This window comes from Phyllobates terribilis, unplaced genomic scaffold (genome assembly GCF_046119375.1).
Source record: "Phyllobates terribilis strain yellow unplaced genomic scaffold, ASM4611937v1 Scaffold_381__1_contigs__length_1843176, whole genome shotgun sequence".
NCBI classification, from domain to species: Eukaryota; Metazoa; Chordata; class Amphibia; order Anura; family Dendrobatidae; genus Phyllobates; species Phyllobates terribilis.
Window position 1 is genome coordinate 1022397 of NW_027363141.1, and position 19787 is coordinate 1042183.

Below are 19787 nucleotides of genomic sequence, written 5' to 3' on the forward strand. Positions count from 1 at the left end.
ACCTTTCAGTATATTGTTGCACACACACCATCTATTTAGCAAATGCCCTTGTTATCAACAGCAGCCTTTTAAACTCACCTGAGCTAACAGGTATGTGCGCTGGTTACTCTGCTGCGCTTAAAATTTCTTTTTTGGTTTGCTACAATGCCTTTTCTGAAACGTTGTCTCCTTCTGCTGGAACACTGACTTCTTTCATTTAATGCCTGCAGACTATAAAAGAGAACCCAACCCAAAAAGTTTGGTTGATTAGTCTGTGGCATTCTGTTAAACTGTTGCTTATGGCGGTCTCTGTGAGCTTCTCAGCGACATTCAGCCAGCCAGGTATCCTGCCTGCAGTAGATGGAATGTGGCAATGGAACGCTGGCTGCGCGTGTCATAATAGGCTCTGAGCCTTTATATACCTGTGCACAGCAGCAGCCACCTTCAGTCTGCTGCTGGACAGCCAGCAGCAGCAGCAGCAGGAGAGGTATGTAATCAGGAGCCCTCCTGCTAAGGGTAGACAGCTGCTCGTTCCACCCCACCCCCCGCCTTAATTGGTTCTCCTCCCTTCCAACGGTGTTGAGGCGGGTGGGAACAGCAGGGGGTGAAGGTGCTGTGTTTAAAGAGGTGGAGTTATGCAGATCTAAAACGCGTGGATTGCAGCAGCAGCAAGCCGAAAAGTGCAGGCATGTAAGGGATCTAGAGGTTGACAACATGTCTTCTTAACGGGAGTCCAGGAGCTCATCTCCACAAATGGACTTTTCAGGATCCTTGGGTGGCTCCGTAGTTTGAAACCAATTCTGGTTATCGCTTCTCGGCCTTTTGGCTAAGATCAAGTGTAGTATCTGTTCTTATCAGTTTAATATCTGATACGTCCCCTATCTGGGGACCATATATTAAATGGATTTTTAGAACAGGGAGATGGAAAAAGAGCTTGCTCTGTCCACTCCACGCATTGACCTGGTATTGCAGTATCTCCAGGACCGGTGCACCCCTTCTTTAATGCAGTTTCTAAAATCAGAAAGAATTGAATTCAATGTTTTTTGTTCATTTTGCTTGTTTGTCGGATTTTGGGATGGACTCTTTGGCTTTGCTTTTCTTCTCCTCATTGGATTTTTCATGTTCAAAGTTGCAGAAGCCAGATTACAAGCTCATTTTGGTTCAACTTCAGCAACTGTGCATTGCATTGCCATGTAATGTGATGCAATGCTATCTTTCTAGCTCTCCCTTTTTACTTCCTTTTGGATAAACAGACATATTAGGCAAGCATTTTGGAGCTTTCACCTAAATAACTACAGGTGGTGAGATAAGCTGCACAATATAATTGACCTTTCAGTATATTGTTGCACACACACCATCTATTTAGCAAATGCCCTTGTTATCAACAGCAGCCTTTTAAACTCACCTGAGCTAACAGGTATGTGCGCTGGTTACTCTGCTGCGCTTAAAATTTCTTTTTTGGTTTGCTACAATGCCTTTTCTGAAACGTTGTCTCCTTCTGCTGGAACACTGACTTCTTTCATTTAATGCCTGCAGACTATAAAAGAGAACCCAACCCAAAAAGTTTGGTTGATTAGTCTGTGGCATTCTGTTAAACTGTTGCTTATGGCGGTCTCTGTGAGCTTCTCAGCGACATTCAGCCAGCCAGGTATCCTGCCTGCAGTAGATGGAATGTGGCAATGGAACGCTGGCTGCGCGTGTCATAATAGGCTCTGAGCCTTTATATACCTGTGCACAGCAGCAGCCACCTTCAGTCTGCTGCTGGACAGCCAGCAGCAGCAGCAGCAGGAGAGGTATGTAATCAGGAGCCCTCCTGCTAAGGGTAGACAGCTGCTCGTTCCACCCCACCCCCCGCCTTAATTGGTTCTCCTCCCTTCCAACGGTGTTGAGGCGGGTGGGAACAGCAGGGGGTGAAGGTGCTGTGTTTAAAGAGGTGGAGTTATGCAGATCTAAAACGCGTGGATTGCAGCAGCAGCAAGCCGAAAAGTGCAGGCATGTAAGGGATCTAGAGGTTGACAACATGTCTTCTTAACGGGAGTCCAGGAGCTCATCTCCACAAATGGACTTTTCAGGATCCTTGGGTGGCTCCGTAGTTTGAAACCAATTCTGGTTATCGCTTCTCGGCCTTTTGGCTAAGATCAAGTGTAGTATCTGTTCTTATCAGTTTAATATCTGATACGTCCCCTATCTGGGGACCATATATTAAATGGATTTTTAGAACAGGGAGATGGAAAAAGAGCTTGCTCTGTCCACTCCACGCATTGACCTGGTATTGCAGTATCTCCAGGACCGGTGCACCCCTTCTTTAATGCAGTTTCTAAAATCAGAAAGAATTGAATTCAATGTTTTTTGTTCATTTTGCTTGTTTGTCGGATTTTGGGATGGACTCTTTGGCTTTGCTTTTCTTCTCCTCATTGGATTTTTCATGTTCAAAGTTGCAGAAGCCAGATTACAAGCTCATTTTGGTTCAACTTCAGCAACTGTGCATTGCATTGCCATGTAATGTGATGCAATGCTATCTTTCTAGCTCTCCCTTTTTACTTCCTTTTGGATAAACAGACATATTAGGCAAGCATTTTGGAGCTTTCACCTAAATAACTACAGGTGGTGAGATAAGCTGCACAATATAATTGACCTTTCAGTATATTGTTGCACACACACCATCTATTTAGCAAATGCCCTTGTTATCAACAGCAGCCTTTTAAACTCACCTGAGCTAACAGGTATGTGCGCTGGTTACTCTGCTGCGCTTAAAATTTCTTTTTTGGTTTGCTACAATGCCTTTTCTGAAACGTTGTCTCCTTCTGCTGGAACACTGACTTCTTTCATTTAATGCCTGCAGACTATAAAAGAGAACCCAACCCAAAAAGTTTGGTTGATTAGTCTGTGGCATTCTGTTAAACTGTTGCTTATGGCGGTCTCTGTGAGCTTCTCAGCGACATTCAGCCAGCCAGGTATCCTGCCTGCAGTAGATGGAATGTGGCAATGGAACGCTGGCTGCGCGTGTCATAATAGGCTCTGAGCCTTTATATACCTGTGCACAGCAGCAGCCACCTTCAGTCTGCTGCTGGACAGCCAGCAGCAGCAGCAGCAGGAGAGGTATGTAATCAGGAGCCCTCCTGCTAAGGGTAGACAGCTGCTCGTTCCACCCCACCCCCCGCCTTAATTGGTTCTCCTCCCTTCCAACGGTGTTGAGGCGGGTGGGAACAGCAGGGGGTGAAGGTGCTGTGTTTAAAGAGGTGGAGTTATGCAGATCTAAAACGCGTGGATTGCAGCAGCAGCAAGCCGAAAAGTGCAGGCATGTAAGGGATCTAGAGGTTGACAACATGTCTTCTTAACGGGAGTCCAGGAGCTCATCTCCACAAATGGACTTTTCAGGATCCTTGGGTGGCTCCGTAGTTTGAAACCAATTCTGGTTATCGCTTCTCGGCCTTTTGGCTAAGATCAAGTGTAGTATCTGTTCTTATCAGTTTAATATCTGATACGTCCCCTATCTGGGGACCATATATTAAATGGATTTTTAGAACAGGGAGATGGAAAAAGAGCTTGCTCTGTCCACTCCACGCATTGACCTGGTATTGCAGTGTCTCCAGGACCGGTGCACCCCTTCTTTAATGCAGTTTCTAAAATCAGAAAGAATTGAATTCAATGTTTTTTGTTCATTTTGCTTGTTTGTCGGATTTTGGGATGGACTCTTTGGCTTTGCTTTTCTTCTCCTCATTGGATTTTTCATGTTCAAAGTTGCAGAAGCCAGATTACAAGCTCATTTTGGTTCAACTTCAGCAACTGTGCATTGCATTGCCATGTAATGTGATGCAATGCTATCTTTCTAGCTCTCCCTTTTTACTTCCTTTTGGATAAACAGACATATTAGGCAAGCATTTTGGAGCTTTCACCTAAATAACTACAGGTGGTGAGATAAGCTGCACAATATAATTGACCTTTCAGTATATTGTTGCACACACACCATCTATTTAGCAAATGCCCTTGTTATCAACAGCAGCCTTTTAAACTCACCTGAGCTAACAGGTATGTGCGCTGGTTACTCTGCTGCGCTTAAAATTTCTTTTTTGGTTTGCTACAATGCCTTTTCTGAAACGTTGTCTCCTTCTGCTGGAACACTGACTTCTTTCATTTAATGCCTGCAGACTATAAAAGAGAACCCAACCCAAAAAGTTTGGTTGATTAGTCTGTGGCATTCTGTTAAACTGTTGCTTATGGCGGTCTCTGTGAGCTTCTCAGCGACATTCAGCCAGCCAGGTATCCTGCCTGCAGTAGATGGAATGTGGCAATGGAACGCTGGCTGCGCGTGTCATAATAGGCTCTGAGCCTTTATATACCTGTGCACAGCAGCAGCCACCTTCAGTCTGCTGCTGGACAGCCAGCAGCAGCAGCAGCAGGAGAGGTATGTAATCAGGAGCCCTCCTGCTAAGGGTAGACAGCTGCTCGTTCCACCCCACCCCCCGCCTTAATTGGTTCTCCTCCCTTCCAACGGTGTTGAGGCGGGTGGGAACAGCAGGGGGTGAAGGTGCTGTGTTTAAAGAGGTGGAGTTATGCAGATCTAAAACGCGTGGATTGCAGCAGCAGCAAGCCGAAAAGTGCAGGCATGTAAGGGATCTAGAGGTTGACAACATGTCTTCTTAACGGGAGTCCAGGAGCTCATCTCCACAAATGGACTTTTCAGGATCCTTGGGTGGCTCCGTAGTTTGAAACCAATTCTGGTTATCGCTTCTCGGCCTTTTGGCTAAGATCAAGTGTAGTATCTGTTCTTATCAGTTTAATATCTGATACGTCCCCTATCTGGGGACCATATATTAAATGGATTTTTAGAACAGGGAGATGGAAAAAGAGCTTGCTCTGTCCACTCCACGCATTGACCTGGTATTGCAGTATCTCCAGGACCGGTGCACCCCTTCTTTAATGCAGTTTCTAAAATCAGAAAGAATTGAATTCAATGTTTTTTGTTCATTTTGCTTGTTTGTCGGATTTTGGGATGGACTCTTTGGCTTTGCTTTTCTTCTCCTCATTGGATTTTTCATGTTCAAAGTTGCAGAAGCCAGATTACAAGCTCATTTTGGTTCAACTTCAGCAACTGTGCATTGCATTGCCATGTAATGTGATGCAATGCTATCTTTCTAGCTCTCCCTTTTTACTTCCTTTTGGATAAACAGACATATTAGGCAAGCATTTTGGAGCTTTCACCTAAATAACTACAGGTGGTGAGATAAGCTGCACAATATAATTGACCTTTCAGTATATTGTTGCACACACACCATCTATTTAGCAAATGCCCTTGTTATCAACAGCAGCCTTTTAAACTCACCTGAGCTAACAGGTATGTGCGCTGGTTACTCTGCTGCGCTTAAAATTTCTTTTTTGGTTTGCTACAATGCCTTTTCTGAAACGTTGTCTCCTTCTGCTGGAACACTGACTTCTTTCATTTAATGCCTGCAGACTATAAAAGAGAACCCAACCCAAAAAGTTTGGTTGATTAGTCTGTGGCATTCTGTTAAACTGTTGCTTATGGCGGTCTCTGTGAGCTTCTCAGCGACATTCAGCCAGCCAGGTATCCTGCCTGCAGTAGATGGAATGTGGCAATGGAACGCTGGCTGCGCGTGTCATAATAGGCTCTGAGCCTTTATATACCTGTGCACAGCAGCAGCCACCTTCAGTCTGCTGCTGGACAGCCAGCAGCAGCAGCAGCAGGAGAGGTATGTAATCAGGAGCCCTCCTGCTAAGGGTAGACAGCTGCTCGTTCCACCCCACCCCCCGCCTTAATTGGTTCTCCTCCCTTCCAACGGTGTTGAGGCGGGTGGGAACAGCAGGGGGTGAAGGTGCTGTGTTTAAAGAGGTGGAGTTATGCAGATCTAAAACGCGTGGATTGCAGCAGCAGCAAGCCGAAAAGTGCAGGCATGTAAGGGATCTAGAGGTTGACAACATGTCTTCTTAACGGGAGTCCAGGAGCTCATCTCCACAAATGGACTTTTCAGGATCCTTGGGTGGCTCCGTAGTTTGAAACCAATTCTGGTTATCGCTTCTCGGCCTTTTGGCTAAGATCAAGTGTAGTATCTGTTCTTATCAGTTTAATATCTGATACGTCCCCTATCTGGGGACCATATATTAAATGGATTTTTAGAACAGGGAGATGGAAAAAGAGCTTGCTCTGTCCACTCCACGCATTGACCTGGTATTGCAGTATCTCCAGGACCGGTGCACCCCTTCTTTAATGCAGTTTCTAAAATCAGAAAGAATTGAATTCAATGTTTTTTGTTCATTTTGCTTGTTTGTCGGATTTTGGGATGGACTCTTTGGCTTTGCTTTTCTTCTCCTCATTGGATTTTTCATGTTCAAAGTTGCAGAAGCCAGATTACAAGCTCATTTTGGTTCAACTTCAGCAACTGTGCATTGCATTGCCATGTAATGTGATGCAATGCTATCTTTCTAGCTCTCCCTTTTTACTTCCTTTTGGATAAACAGACATATTAGGCAAGCATTTTGGAGCTTTCACCTAAATAACTACAGGTGGTGAGATAAGCTGCACAATATAATTGACCTTTCAGTATATTGTTGCACACACACCATCTATTTAGCAAATGCCCTTGTTATCAACAGCAGCCTTTTAAACTCACCTGAGCTAACAGGTATGTGCGCTGGTTACTCTGCTGCGCTTAAAATTTCTTTTTTGGTTTGCTACAATGCCTTTTCTGAAACGTTGTCTCCTTCTGCTGGAACACTGACTTCTTTCATTTAATGCCTGCAGACTATAAAAGAGAACCCAACCCAAAAAGTTTGGTTGATTAGTCTGTGGCATTCTGTTAAACTGTTGCTTATGGCGGTCTCTGTGAGCTTCTCAGCGACATTCAGCCAGCCAGGTATCCTGCCTGCAGTAGATGGAATGTGGCAATGGAACGCTGGCTGCGCGTGTCATAATAGGCTCTGAGCCTTTATATACCTGTGCACAGCAGCAGCCACCTTCAGTCTGCTGCTGGACAGCCAGCAGCAGCAGCAGCAGGAGAGGTATGTAATCAGGAGCCCTCCTGCTAAGGGTAGACAGCTGCTCGTTCCACCCCACCCCCCGCCTTAATTGGTTCTCCTCCCTTCCAACGGTGTTGAGGCGGGTGGGAACAGCAGGGGGTGAAGGTGCTGTGTTTAAAGAGGTGGAGTTATGCAGATCTAAAACGCGTGGATTGCAGCAGCAGCAAGCCGAAAAGTGCAGGCATGTAAGGGATCTAGAGGTTGACAACATGTCTTCTTAACGGGAGTCCAGGAGCTCATCTCCACAAATGGACTTTTCAGGATCCTTGGGTGGCTCCGTAGTTTGAAACCAATTCTGGTTATCGCTTCTCGGCCTTTTGGCTAAGATCAAGTGTAGTATCTGTTCTTATCAGTTTAATATCTGATACGTCCCCTATCTGGGGACCATATATTAAATGGATTTTTAGAACAGGGAGATGGAAAAAGAGCTTGCTCTGTCCACTCCACGCATTGACCTGGTATTGCAGTATCTCCAGGACCGGTGCACCCCTTCTTTAAAGCAGTTTCTAAAATCAGAAAGAATTGAATTCAATGTTTTTTGTTCATTTTGCTTGTTTGTCGGATTTTGGGATGGACTCTTTGGCTTTGCTTTTCTTCTCCTCATTGGATTTTTCATGTTCAAAGTTGCAGAAGCCAGATTACAAGCTCATTTTGGTTCAACTTCAGCAACTGTGCATTGCATTGCCATGTAATGTGATGCAATGCTATCTTTCTAGCTCTCCCTTTTTACTTCCTTTTGGATAAACAGACATATTAGGCAAGCATTTTGGAGCTTTCACCTAAATAACTACAGGTGGTGAGATAAGCTGCACAATATAATTGACCTTTCAGTATATTGTTGCACACACACCATCTATTTAGCAAATGCCCTTGTTATCAACAGCAGCCTTTTAAACTCACCTGAGCTAACAGGTATGTGCGCTGGTTACTCTGCTGCGCTTAAAATTTCTTTTTTGGTTTGCTACAATGCCTTTTCTGAAACGTTGTCTCCTTCTGCTGGAACACTGACTTCTTTCATTTAATGCCTGCAGACTATAAAAGAGAACCCAACCCAAAAAGTTTGGTTGATTAGTCTGTGGCATTCTGTTAAACTGTTGCTTATGGCGGTCTCTGTGAGCTTCTCAGCGACATTCAGCCAGCCAGGTATCCTGCCTGCAGTAGATGGAATGTGGCAATGGAACGCTGGCTGCGCGTGTCATAATAGGCTCTGAGCCTTTATATACCTGTGCACAGCAGCAGCCACCTTCAGTCTGCTGCTGGACAGCCAGCAGCAGCAGCAGCAGGAGAGGTATGTAATCAGGAGCCCTCCTGCTAAGGGTAGACAGCTGCTCGTTCCACCCCACCCCCCGCCTTAATTGGTTCTCCTCCCTTCCAACGGTGTTGAGGCGGGTGGGAACAGCAGGGGGTGAAGGTGCTGTGTTTAAAGAGGTGGAGTTATGCAGATCTAAAACGCGTGGATTGCAGCAGCAGCAAGCCGAAAAGTGCAGGCATGTAAGGGATCTAGAGGTTGACAACATGTCTTCTTAACGGGAGTCCAGGAGCTCATCTCCACAAATGGACTTTTCAGGATCCTTGGGTGGCTCCGTAGTTTGAAACCAATTCTGGTTATCGCTTCTCGGCCTTTTGGCTAAGATCAAGTGTAGTATCTGTTCTTATCAGTTTAATATCTGATACGTCCCCTATCTGGGGACCATATATTAAATGGATTTTTAGAACAGGGAGATGGAAAAAGAGCTTGCTCTGTCCACTCCACGCATTGACCTGGTATTGCAGTATCTCCAGGACCGGTGCACCCCTTCTTTAATGCAGTTTCTAAAATCAGAAAGAATTGAATTCAATGTTTTTTGTTCATTTTGCTTGTTTGTCGGATTTTGGGATGGACTCTTTGGCTTTGCTTTTCTTCTCCTCATTGGATTTTTCATGTTCAAAGTTGCAGAAGCCAGATTACAAGCTCATTTTGGTTCAACTTCAGCAACTGTGCATTGCATTGCCATGTAATGTGATGCAATGCTATCTTTCTAGCTCTCCCTTTTTACTTCCTTTTGGATAAACAGACATATTAGGCAAGCATTTTGGAGCTTTCACCTAAATAACTACAGGTGGTGAGATAAGCTGCACAATATAATTGACCTTTCAGTATATTGTTGCACACACACCATCTATTTAGCAAATGCCCTTGTTATCAACAGCAGCCTTTTAAACTCACCTGAGCTAACAGGTATGTGCGCTGGTTACTCTGCTGCGCTTAAAATTTCTTTTTTGGTTTGCTACAATGCCTTTTCTGAAACGTTGTCTCCTTCTGCTGGAACACTGACTTCTTTCATTTAATGCCTGCAGACTATAAAAGAGAACCCAACCCAAAAAGTTTGGTTGATTAGTCTGTGGCATTCTGTTAAACTGTTGCTTATGGCGGTCTCTGTGAGCTTCTCAGCGACATTCAGCCAGCCAGGTATCCTGCCTGCAGTAGATGGAATGTGGCAATGAAACGCTGGCTGCGCGTGTCATAATAGGCTCTGAGCCTTTATATACCTGTGCACAGCAGCAGCCACCTTCAGTCTGCTGCTGGACAGCCAGCAGCAGCAGCAGCAGGAGAGGTATGTAATCAGGAGCCCTCCTGCTAAGGGTAGACAGCTGCTCGTTCCACCCCACCCCCCGCCTTAATTGGTTCTCCTCCCTTCCAACGGTGTTGAGGCGGGTGGGAACAGCAGGGGGTGAAGGTGCTGTGTTTAAAGAGGTGGAGTTATGCAGATCTAAAACGCGTGGATTGCAGCAGCAGCAAGCCGAAAAGTGCAGGCATGTAAGGGATCTAGAGGTTGACAACATGTCTTCTTAACGGGAGTCCAGGAGCTCATCTCCACAAATGGACTTTTCAGGATCCTTGGGTGGCTCCGTAGTTTGAAACCAATTCTGGTTATCGCTTCTCGGCCTTTTGGCTAAGATCAAGTGTAGTATCTGTTCTTATCAGTTTAATATCTGATACGTCCCCTATCTGGGGACCATATATTAAATGGATTTTTAGAACAGGGAGATGGAAAAAGAGCTTGCTCTGTCCACTCCACGCATTGACCTGGTATTGCAGTATCTCCAGGACCGGTGCACCCCTTCTTTAATGCAGTTTCTAAAATCAGAAAGAATTGAATTCAATGTTTTTTGTTCATTTTGCTTGTTTGTCGGATTTTGGGATGGACTCTTTGGCTTTGCTTTTCTTCTCCTCATTGGATTTTTCATGTTCAAAGTTGCAGAAGCCAGATTACAAGCTCATTTTGGTTCAACTTCAGCAACTGTGCATTGCATTGCCATGTAATGTGATGCAATGCTATCTTTCTAGCTCTCCCTTTTTACTTCCTTTTGGATAAACAGATATATTAGGCAAGCATTTTGGAGCTTTCACCTAAATAACTACAGGTGGTGAGATAAGCTGCACAATATAATTGACCTTTCAGTATATTGTTGCACACACACCATCTATTTAGCAAATGCCCTTGTTATCAACAGCAGCCTTTTAAACTCACCTGAGCTAACAGGTATGTGCGCTGGTTACTCTGCTGCGCTTAAAATTTCTTTTTTGGTTTGCTACAATGCCTTTTCTGAAACGTTGTCTCCTTCTGCTGGAACACTGACTTCTTTCATTTAATGCCTGCAGACTATAAAAGAGAACCCAACCCAAAAAGTTTGGTTGATTAGTCTGTGGCATTCTGTTAAACTGTTGCTTATGGCGGTCTCTGTGAGCTTCTCAGCGACATTCAGCCAGCCAGGTATCCTGCCTGCAGTAGATGGAATGTGGCAATGGAACGCTGGCTGCGCGTGTCATAATAGGCTCTGAGCCTTTATATACCTGTGCACAGCAGCAGCCACCTTCAGTCTGCTGCTGGACAGCCAGCAGCAGCAGCAGCAGGAGAGGTATGTAATCAGGAGCCCTCCTGCTAAGGGTAGACAGCTGCTCGTTCCACCCCACCCCCCGCCTTAATTGGTTCTCCTCCCTTCCAACGGTGTTGAGGCGGGTGGGAACAGCAGGGGGTGAAGGTGCTGTGTTTAAAGAGGTGGAGTTATGCAGATCTAAAACGCGTGGATTGCAGCAGCAGCAAGCCAAAAAGTGCAGGCATGTAAGGGATCTACAGGTTGACAACATGTCTTCTTAACGGGAGTCCAGGAGCTCATCTCCACAAATGGACTTTTCAGGATCCTTGGGTGGCTCCGTAGTTTGAAACCAATTCTGGTTATCGCTTCTCGGCCTTTTGGCTAAGATCAAGTGTAGTATCTGTTCTTATCAGTTTAATATCTGATACGTCCCCTATCTGGGGACCATATATTAAATGGATTTTTAGAACAGGGAGATGGAAAAAGAGCTTGCTCTGTCCACTCCACGCATTGACCTGGTATTGCAGTATCTCCAGGACCGGTGCACCCCTTCTTTAATGCAGTTTCTAAAATCAGAAAGAATTGAATTCAATGTTTTTTGTTCATTTTGCTTGTTTGTCGGATTTTGGGATGGACTCTTTGGCTTTGCTTTTCTTCTCCTCATTGGATTTTTCATGTTCAAAGTTGCAGAAGCCAGATTACAAGCTCATTTTGGTTCAACTTCAGCAACTGTGCATTGCATTGCCATGTAATGTGATGCAATGCTATCTTTCTAGCTCTCCCTTTTTACTTCCTTTTGGATAAACAGACATATTAGGCAAGCATTTTGGAGCTTTCACCTAAATAACTACAGGTGGTGAGATAAGCTGCACAATATAATTGACCTTTCAGTATATTGTTGCACACACACCATCTATTTAGCAAATGCCCTTGTTATCAACAGCAGCCTTTTAAACTCACCTGAGCTAACAGGTATGTGCGCTGGTTACTCTGCTGCGCTTAAAATTTCTTTTTTGGTTTGCTACAATGCCTTTTCTGAAACGTTGTCTCCTTCTGCTGGAACACTGACTTCTTTCATTTAATGCCTGCAGACTATAAAAGAGAACCCAACCCAAAAAGTTTGGTTGATTAGTCTGTGGCATTCTGTTAAACTGTTGCTTATGGCGGTCTCTGTGAGCTTCTCAGCGACATTCAGCCAGCCAGGTATCCTGCCTGCAGTAGATGGAATGTGGCAATGGAACACTGGCTGCGCGTGTCATAATAGGCTCTGAGCCTTTATATACCTGTGCACAGCAGCAGCCACCTTCAGTCTGCTGCTGGACAGCCAGCAGCAGCAGCAGCAGGAGAGGTATGTAATCAGGAGCCCTCCTGCTAAGGGTAGACAGCTGCTCGTTCCACCCCACCCCCCGCCTTAATTGGTTCTCCTCCCTTCCAACGGTGTTGAGGCGGGTGGGAACAGCAGGGGGTGAAGGTGCTGTGTTTAAAGAGGTGGAGTTATGCAGATCTAAAACGCGTGGATTGCAGCAGCAGCAAGCCGAAAAGTGCAGGCATGTAAGGGATCTAGAGGTTGACAACATGTCTTCTTAACGGGAGTCCAGGAGCTCATCTCCACAAATGGACTTTTCAGGATCCTTGGGTGGCTCCGTAGTTTGAAACCAATTCTGGTTATCGCTTCTCGGCCTTTTGGCTAAGATCAAGTGCAGTGATCTAGCGGTTTCTGCCTTGGTCTTGGCTGGGAGGCGCTTGGGGTACCCGGCTCCTTGGCCTGGGGGGATCGCTACACTTATCGGTGGAGCTAAACCCCCCTGCTGCTATTAGGGAGTCGGATTAGTCCCTGGGCAACGAGAGGCGATCACCTTGTCACCACACATAGCTGTGGGGGGCAACTGTCGCCACACATAGCTGTGGTGGCAACATTTGGAGGATTAAAAGGAAAAAACGGAAGGAAAACGGATCGTTGAGATGGAGTTTTGGAAAAAGAAGAGATGCTTACGTTTTTTTGTGAAACGGGAGACGGAAGAAACTTTTTTGGAAGAAAAATGGATTCTGGAAATTTTGAGGAAATATGAAGTTTTGGAGAAGGATATCTACTGTATGCAAGAAATAAAGCAAGGTAAAGTTTGTGATGTGACTCTAGTTTCTGAGGAAAAGTGCATTCATTTTTTCAAAGGCTGGAGTGAAGAGGATTCTGGGAAAATTGGAGTAAGTGCATCATTCATGGGGAAACCGAAGAGTGTGATAATTTACATGGACAATCCGTTTGTGGAAATAGAGGTGGAATCTAAATGTAAGATGGTAAAGTTTCAGAAATTATACAGGAACAAAGTTGGTATTTGGAACGGAAAGAGACGTTTTTTGGTGTGGACAACAGGAGAAGAAAATTTGCATAATGGGAGGATTATGGTAAACGGGAGTTCTGGGTATTGTTACATGGAAAGCAGCAAAGGAACTTTTGAAAAGAACTTTGGAGGACAAAAGGAAGATATTGGTGATAAAATGAAGAAGGAAGTTGATGCGATAATTATAGAGGAGAATAAGCAGGGAAAAGAAGTTGAAAGTTTAAAGGTGAAATTGAAGAAAAAGGTAACGGTACAGGAAAATTGTGGATCAAGGAAAGTATCTGGTGAAAAGAAAGAAGTAAAAGAGGAAAAGGGTAAAGTGTTGGAGAAGGTGGTGACTTTCAGAGATGATGAGGAAGAGTATGATTGGGAACAGATGCGGTTAGAGCATGAGGAGGAAGAAAAGAAGTTAAGGGGTTTTGTTGGGAGGAAAGTAAAAGAGAAAAAGGGGATATTTAGTTTGGGAAACCGGGTGAAGTAATGTCAGTTGTGATTTGTTTGGAAACTGTTGAAACTGCAAACGAATTGTTATGTTTAACTTTATATATATTAATTCAAATGAAAAAATATAAATATAATATCTAAACACGATGATGGAACTAAAATCTTGAGTTTGGTGATATATGATTTAAGATTATAAAACTTAATTTCTGAGTGTTTGGAAAAAAAAAAAAAAAAAAAAAAAAAAAAAAATCTGTTCTTATCAGTTTAATATCTGATACGTCCCCTATCTGGGGACCATATATTAAATGGATTTTTAGAACAGGGAGATGGAAAAAGAGCTTGCTCTGTCCACTCCACGCATTGACCTGGTATTGCAGTATCTCCAGGACCGGTGCACCCCTTCTTTAATGCAGTTTCTAAAATCAGAAAGAATTGAATTCAATGTTTTTTGTTCATTTTGCTTGTTTGTCGGATTTTGGGATGGACTCTTTGGCTTTGCTTTTCTTCTCCTCATTGGATTTTTCATGTTCAAAGTTGCAGAAGCCAGATTACAAGCTCATTTTGGTTCAACTTCAGCAACTGTGCATTGCATTGCCATGTAATGTGATGCAATGCTATCTTTCTAGCTCTCCCTTTTTACTTCCTTTTGGATAAACAGACATATTAGGCAAGCATTTTGGAGCTTTCACCTAAATAACTACAGGTGGTGAGATAAGCTGCACAATATAATTGACCTTTCAGTATATTGTTGTGACGCGCCCTTGGGCCTGTGTCGCGCTGCGTTGCGCACGCGGGAGCTTACCCGGAGCCGGATCTCTTGAGGGTTGTAGTCTCGTGGCGGCGACCCGGTCCGTGCCCAGGGAGTCAAACTGAGCGGCGATGTACTAGCAGTAGATGGTTGATGACTACGCCACCCGTTGAATGCAGCTATGGAGCTGCCGCTGCAGGGCAGACCGCTGAGGCCGGTGGAAGGATGGTGCAGCGTGGATGGTATAACCCCCAACGGGAGGGGTATGGCCTCAGGGCAGCCGACGTGGATGATGGGGGTAGCAGGAACCACTCAGAGACGGTGCGGTGTAGTTCAGGGTCTTTACTGGTGACAAAGATAGACCCTCCCGGAGTACTTGCTAGTGATAGGGGCCTGGTCAGTCCTTGAGCAGATGGGATCTCCCTTGGCCAGGCGGAGTTGTAGGCCTTCCCAACTAACTGTACTCTTCTGGCTACCTTGCTAGAGGCGGGAATAAGTAGCCCACGTCCCTGAGTGTACCGTGTGGTGCTCACCCGTATGGCCGGTGACTCGGGGCCTTCTAATGGCTTCCGCTCCACGATGGCGGTGCTGGTCCCACGCGTGTGACCGTGCCTTCGGGCTTCTGGGCCAGAGGACCTGAAATCCTCTGCCGGACGGTTTCTGCTGCTGGGTAGGAGTTAGTCCCCACAGCCTCGGACTCCGGGTCCGGTTAGAAATCTTCTCAGTCAGGGCGAGCTCTGTAGCTGCCAGCCCCTGACTCGTTGTAACACTGCTCCCCACAGAGCTCCTGATGTTTCTTGCTATGCTGCTTCTCTTCTCTACTCTTGTTCTGTCTTCTTTCTCACTCCTTGACTCCAGGCTCAGGCCCCAGGACAGGGCCTGCCTGTGGAGCAGAGCCCATAGAGCAGCTCTGCTCCCTGTCTTCTCCTCACAGAACTCCCTACCCTGCCTCAGCCCCAGGTTTATCTAGGGGAAGTCCTTCCCCTCCCAAGACTGGGCAGGAGGTGTGGCATGCACAGGATCCCTGACCAAAGGACCTCCCACCTGCTCTCAGACGTAATATCTCTATCACTGTGGCAACCAGACCCCTGGGGTGTCACATTCCCCCCTAGTGAAATTTAGTACTCCGGGACTAAACATATTTTTGTAACATAACAAAGTATAAACAATAACATTACAATAAGGAAACGCATAAAGCTGGTCACGGCGTGTCCGTAACCGGGTGCAGTCTTTGAAGAAAGCAAGGTGTCCATTTCACCAAAACAGGGAGACGTAACCAGGTAGGGGTCTGTCCTACCCCGAGTCCTCAACAGTCTTTTAGTCCATCCTGGGTTACGCTCCACTAACTGTACAAAGGATTCCCGGTAAATCCACCAAGGACTCCTATAAATAACTGGAAACACATAATATTTACAAGATATGGCCGCTCTCAGTCCTCGGCCAGTGGGGATAAGGATTGGCTGCTCACAGTCCTCAGCCTGTGGGGAGATGGGATGGCTGCTCACAGTCCTCAGCCTGGTTAAGGATAGGGGACACACGGGAACAGTTCACACTTGTCCCAACGGGGACCATATTTTAATTAGCAACACAAGTACCCCTACGGGTAACTATGTACAGTTCCACTTTACCGTACTTCAGTAACGGCATCCTCCTGCTCCTTCTTGTGTGTAGGCTTCAGACCCGTCCGGGTCCTCTTGGCTTTCCTCGTATTGGTAATACTGCAGCTCCTCCTCGGTTAGCCGGTGAACGTGGAGGGCGTACAGTCCTTTTGCACCTGGGGAGTTCAGGCCTTGCGACCAGGCGTGGAGAGGGTCGCCGTTGATGACGCCCGGGGTCAGAGGGTGCAACTTTGGGCCTGGGCGCGGGCTGGTGGTGGTAGTGCCCAGGGCTGGAGGGCTTGGCCGCAGGGCTTGTTGCGGGGGCTGGAGCAGGTCGGTGTCTGCAGCGCCCGGAATCGGCGGCTCCACCAGGGGGCCCGGGAGCAGGCTGACGCTGGCAGCGTCCGGGACAGGGAGACTCCTCTTACCTGTTCCCGCGACCGCTCCTGCGTCACGCGTCTTCTCCCGGCGCTGGTCGGGGCCGGCGACGACTGGGGCACTGCCGATGCTGGGCAGCTTAGTCTGCTGCCGGTCCGCCATCTTGCTGTCCGTTCCTGGTGTCCTCCTCCCCCCTAGTGGACCGTGGCCTACCTTCCGGAGATCCTCTTCCGTAGGCCGCGGCTCCGCAGTCAATCGTCGGGGTAGAGTACCTGGCGTCGCGCTCCGATGACGTCAGCGTCGCTCTTCCTCCCTTCCAGGACCTTGCGCAACGTCCGGACGTGAGGCGGGGCTTCAGTTCTCGCGTGCTTTCGAAGTCCACGCCCCTCTTCTTCCCGCGCGGAGTCTCCAAGATGGCGCCGGATGGCGGGAAAACTCCTCGGATGGCGGGAAGAAGGCAGAAGATGGCGCCGGATGGCGGGAAAACTCCTCGGATGGCGGGAAGAAGGCAGAAGATGGCGCCGGATGGCGGGAAAACTCCACGGATGGCGGGAATCTTCACAGATGGCGGGAATCTTCACCACTGGTAAGTTTGAACAGTCTTTTTCAGGCACGCAGTACCCGGTGGTTGCGGGCACGAAATCCTGCCGACTACGCCAAAGTTGACGCGCCCCTGGGCCTGTGTCGCGCTGCGTTGCGCACGCGGGAGCTTACCCGGAGCCGGATCTCTTGAGGGTTGTAGTCTCGTGGCGGCGACCCGGTCCGTGCCCAGGGAGTCAAACTGAGCGGCGATGTACTAGCAGTAGATGGTTGATGACTACGCCACCCGTTGAATGCAGCTATGGAGCTGCCGCTGCAGGGCAGACCGCTGAGGCCGGTGGAAGGATGGTGCAGCGTGGATGGTATAACCCCCAACGGGAGGGGTATGGCCTCAGGGCAGCCGACGTGGATGATGGGGGTAGCAGGAACCACTCAGAGACGGTGCGGTGTAGTTCAGGGTCTTTACTGGTGACAAAGATAGACCCTCCCGGAGTACTTGCTAGTGATAGGGGCCTGGTCAGTCCTTGAGCAGATGGGATCTCCCCTGGCCAGGCGGAGTTGTAGGCCTTCCCAACTAACTGTACTCTTCTGGCTACCTTGCTAGAGGCGGGAATAAGTAGCCCACGTCCCTGAGTGTACCGTGTGGTGCTCACCCGTATGGCCGGTGACTCGGGGCCTTCTAATGGCTTCCGCTCCATGATGGCGGTGCTGGTCCCACGCGTGTGACCGTGCCTTCGGGCTTCTGGGCCAGAGGACCTGAAATCCTCTGCCGGACGGTTTCTGCTGCTGGGTAGGAGTTAGTCCCCACAGCCTCGGACTCCGGGTCCGGTTAGAAATCTTCTCAGTCAGGGCGAGCTCTGTAGCTGCCAGCCCCTGACTCGTTGTAACACTGCTCCCCACAGAGCTCCTGATGTTTCTTGCTATGCTGCTTCTCTTCTCTACTCTTGTTCTGTCTTCTTTCTCACTCCTTGACTCCAGGCTCAGGCCCCAGGACAGGGCCTGCCTGTGGAGCAGAGCCCATAGAGCAGCTCTGCTCCCTGTCTTCTCCTCACAGAACTCCCTACCCTGCCTCAGCCCCAGGTTTATCTAGGGGAAGTCCTTCCCCTCCCAAGACTGGGCAGGAGGTGTGGCATGCACAGGATCCCTGACCAAAGGACCTCCCACCTGCTCTCAGACGTAATATCTCTATCACTGTGGCAACCAGACCCCTGGGGTGTCACAGTTGCACACACACCATCTATTTAGCAAATGCCCTTGTTATCAACAGCAGCCTTTTAAACTCACCTGAGCTAACAGGTATGTGCGCTGGTTACTCTGCTGCGCTTAAAATTTCTTTTTTGGTTTGCTACAATGCCTTTTCTGAAACGTTGTCTCCTTCTGCTGGAACACTGACTTCTTTCATTTAATGCCTGCAGACTATAAAAGAGAACCCAACCCAAAAAGTTTGGTTGATTAGTCTGTGGCATTCTGTTAAACTGTTGCTTATGGCGGTCTCTGTGAGCTTCTCAGCGACATTCAGCCAGCCAGGTATCCTGCCTGCAGTAGATGGAATGTGGCAATGGAACGCTGGCTGCGCGTGTCATAATAGGCTCTGAGCCTTTATATACCTGTGCACAGCAGCAGCCACCTTCAGTCTGCTGCTGGACAGCCAGCAGCAGCAGCAGCAGGAGAGGTATGTAATCAGGAGCCCTCCTGCTAAGGGTAGACAGCTGCTCGTTCCACCCCACCCCCCGCCTTAATTGGTTCTCCTCCCTTCCAACGGTGTTGAGGCGGGTGGGAACAGCAGGGGGTGAAGGTGCTGTGTTTAAAGAGGTGGAGTTATGCAGATCTAAAACGCGTGGATTGCAGCAGCAGCAAGCCGAAAAGTGCAGGCATGTAAGGGATCTAGAGGTTGACAACATGTCTTCTTAACGGGAGTCCAGGAGCTCATCTCCACAAATGGACTTTTCAGGATCCTTGGGTGGCTCCGTAGTTTGAAACCAATTCTGGTTATCGCTTCTCGGCCTTTTGGCTAAGATCAAGTGTAGTATCTGTTCTTATCAGTTTAATATCTGATACGTCCCCTATCTGGGGACCATATATTAAATGGATTTTTAGAACAGGGAGATGGAAAAAGAGCTTGCTCTGTCCACTCCACGCATTGACCTGGTATTGCAGTATCTCCAGGACCGGTGCACCCCTTCTTTAATGCAGTTTCTAAAATCAGAAAGAATTGAATTCAATGTTTTTTGTTCATTTTGCTTGTTTGTCGGATTTTGGGATGGACTCTTTGGCTTTGCTTTTCTTCTCCTCATTGGATTTTTCATGTTCAAAGTTGCAGAAGCCAGATTACAAGCTCATTTTGGTTCAACTTCAGCAACTGTGCATTGCATTGCCATGTAATGTGATGCAATGCTATCTTTCTAGCTCTCCCTTTTTACTTCCTTTTGGATAAACAGACATATTAGGCAAGCATTTTGGAGCTTTCACCTAAATAACTACAGGTGGTGAGATAAGCTGCACAATATAATTGACCTTTCAGTATATTGTTGCACACACACCATCTATTTAGCAAATGCCCTTGTTATCAACAGCAGCCTTTTAAACTCACCTGAGCTAACAGGTATGTGCGCTGGTTACTCTGCTGCGCTTAAAATTTCTTTTTTGGTTTGCTACAATGCCTTTTCTGAAACGTTGTCTCCTTCTGCTGGAACACTGACTTCTTTCATTTAATGCCTGCAGACTATAAAAGAGAACCCAACCCAAAAAGTTTGGTTGATTAGTCTGTGGCATTCTGTTAAACTGTTGCTTATGGCGGTCTCTGTGAGCTTCTCAGCGACATTCAGCCAGCCAGGTATCCTGCCTGCAGTAGATGGAATGTGGCAATGG

The 19787-nt window shown here is 47.1% G+C and overlaps 10 non-coding genes and 1 pseudogene across 10 annotated transcripts; all 11 read left to right on the forward strand.

Annotated features, from left to right (window-relative positions):
• Window positions 1–785: 785 nt before the first annotated feature.
• Window positions 786–976, forward strand: LOC141224030 (U2 spliceosomal RNA). The gene has a single exon (XR_012291548.1). It is a non-coding gene; the product is annotated as a U2 spliceosomal RNA (small nuclear RNA).
• A 1115-nt stretch (window positions 977–2091) lies between these two features.
• Window positions 2092–2282, forward strand: LOC141224031 (U2 spliceosomal RNA). The gene has a single exon (XR_012291549.1). It is a non-coding gene; the product is annotated as a U2 spliceosomal RNA (small nuclear RNA).
• Window positions 2283–3397: 1115 nt separating this feature from the next.
• Window positions 3398–3588, forward strand: LOC141224101 (U2 spliceosomal RNA). Its single transcript, XR_012291617.1, has one exon. It is a non-coding gene; the product is annotated as a U2 spliceosomal RNA (small nuclear RNA).
• A 1115-nt stretch (window positions 3589–4703) lies between these two features.
• Window positions 4704–4894, forward strand: LOC141224032 (U2 spliceosomal RNA). The gene has a single exon (XR_012291550.1). It is a non-coding gene; the product is annotated as a U2 spliceosomal RNA (small nuclear RNA).
• Window positions 4895–6009: 1115 nt separating this feature from the next.
• On the forward strand, window positions 6010–6200 carry LOC141224033 (U2 spliceosomal RNA). Its single transcript, XR_012291551.1, has one exon. It is a non-coding gene; the product is annotated as a U2 spliceosomal RNA (small nuclear RNA).
• A 1115-nt stretch (window positions 6201–7315) lies between these two features.
• LOC141224034 (U2 spliceosomal RNA) lies at window positions 7316–7506 on the forward strand. Its single transcript, XR_012291552.1, has one exon. It is a non-coding gene; the product is annotated as a U2 spliceosomal RNA (small nuclear RNA).
• A 1115-nt stretch (window positions 7507–8621) lies between these two features.
• LOC141224035 (U2 spliceosomal RNA) lies at window positions 8622–8812 on the forward strand. The gene has a single exon (XR_012291553.1). It is a non-coding gene; the product is annotated as a U2 spliceosomal RNA (small nuclear RNA).
• A 1115-nt stretch (window positions 8813–9927) lies between these two features.
• LOC141224037 (U2 spliceosomal RNA) lies at window positions 9928–10118 on the forward strand. Its single transcript, XR_012291555.1, has one exon. It is a non-coding gene; the product is annotated as a U2 spliceosomal RNA (small nuclear RNA).
• Window positions 10119–11233: 1115 nt separating this feature from the next.
• LOC141224038 (U2 spliceosomal RNA) lies at window positions 11234–11424 on the forward strand. Its single transcript, XR_012291556.1, has one exon. It is a non-coding gene; the product is annotated as a U2 spliceosomal RNA (small nuclear RNA).
• Window positions 11425–13854: 2430 nt separating this feature from the next.
• Window positions 13855–14057, forward strand: LOC141224212 (U2 spliceosomal RNA; annotated as a pseudogene).
• A 4853-nt stretch (window positions 14058–18910) lies between these two features.
• On the forward strand, window positions 18911–19101 carry LOC141224039 (U2 spliceosomal RNA). The gene has a single exon (XR_012291557.1). It is a non-coding gene; the product is annotated as a U2 spliceosomal RNA (small nuclear RNA).
• The last annotated feature ends 686 nt before the right edge of the window (window positions 19102–19787 follow it).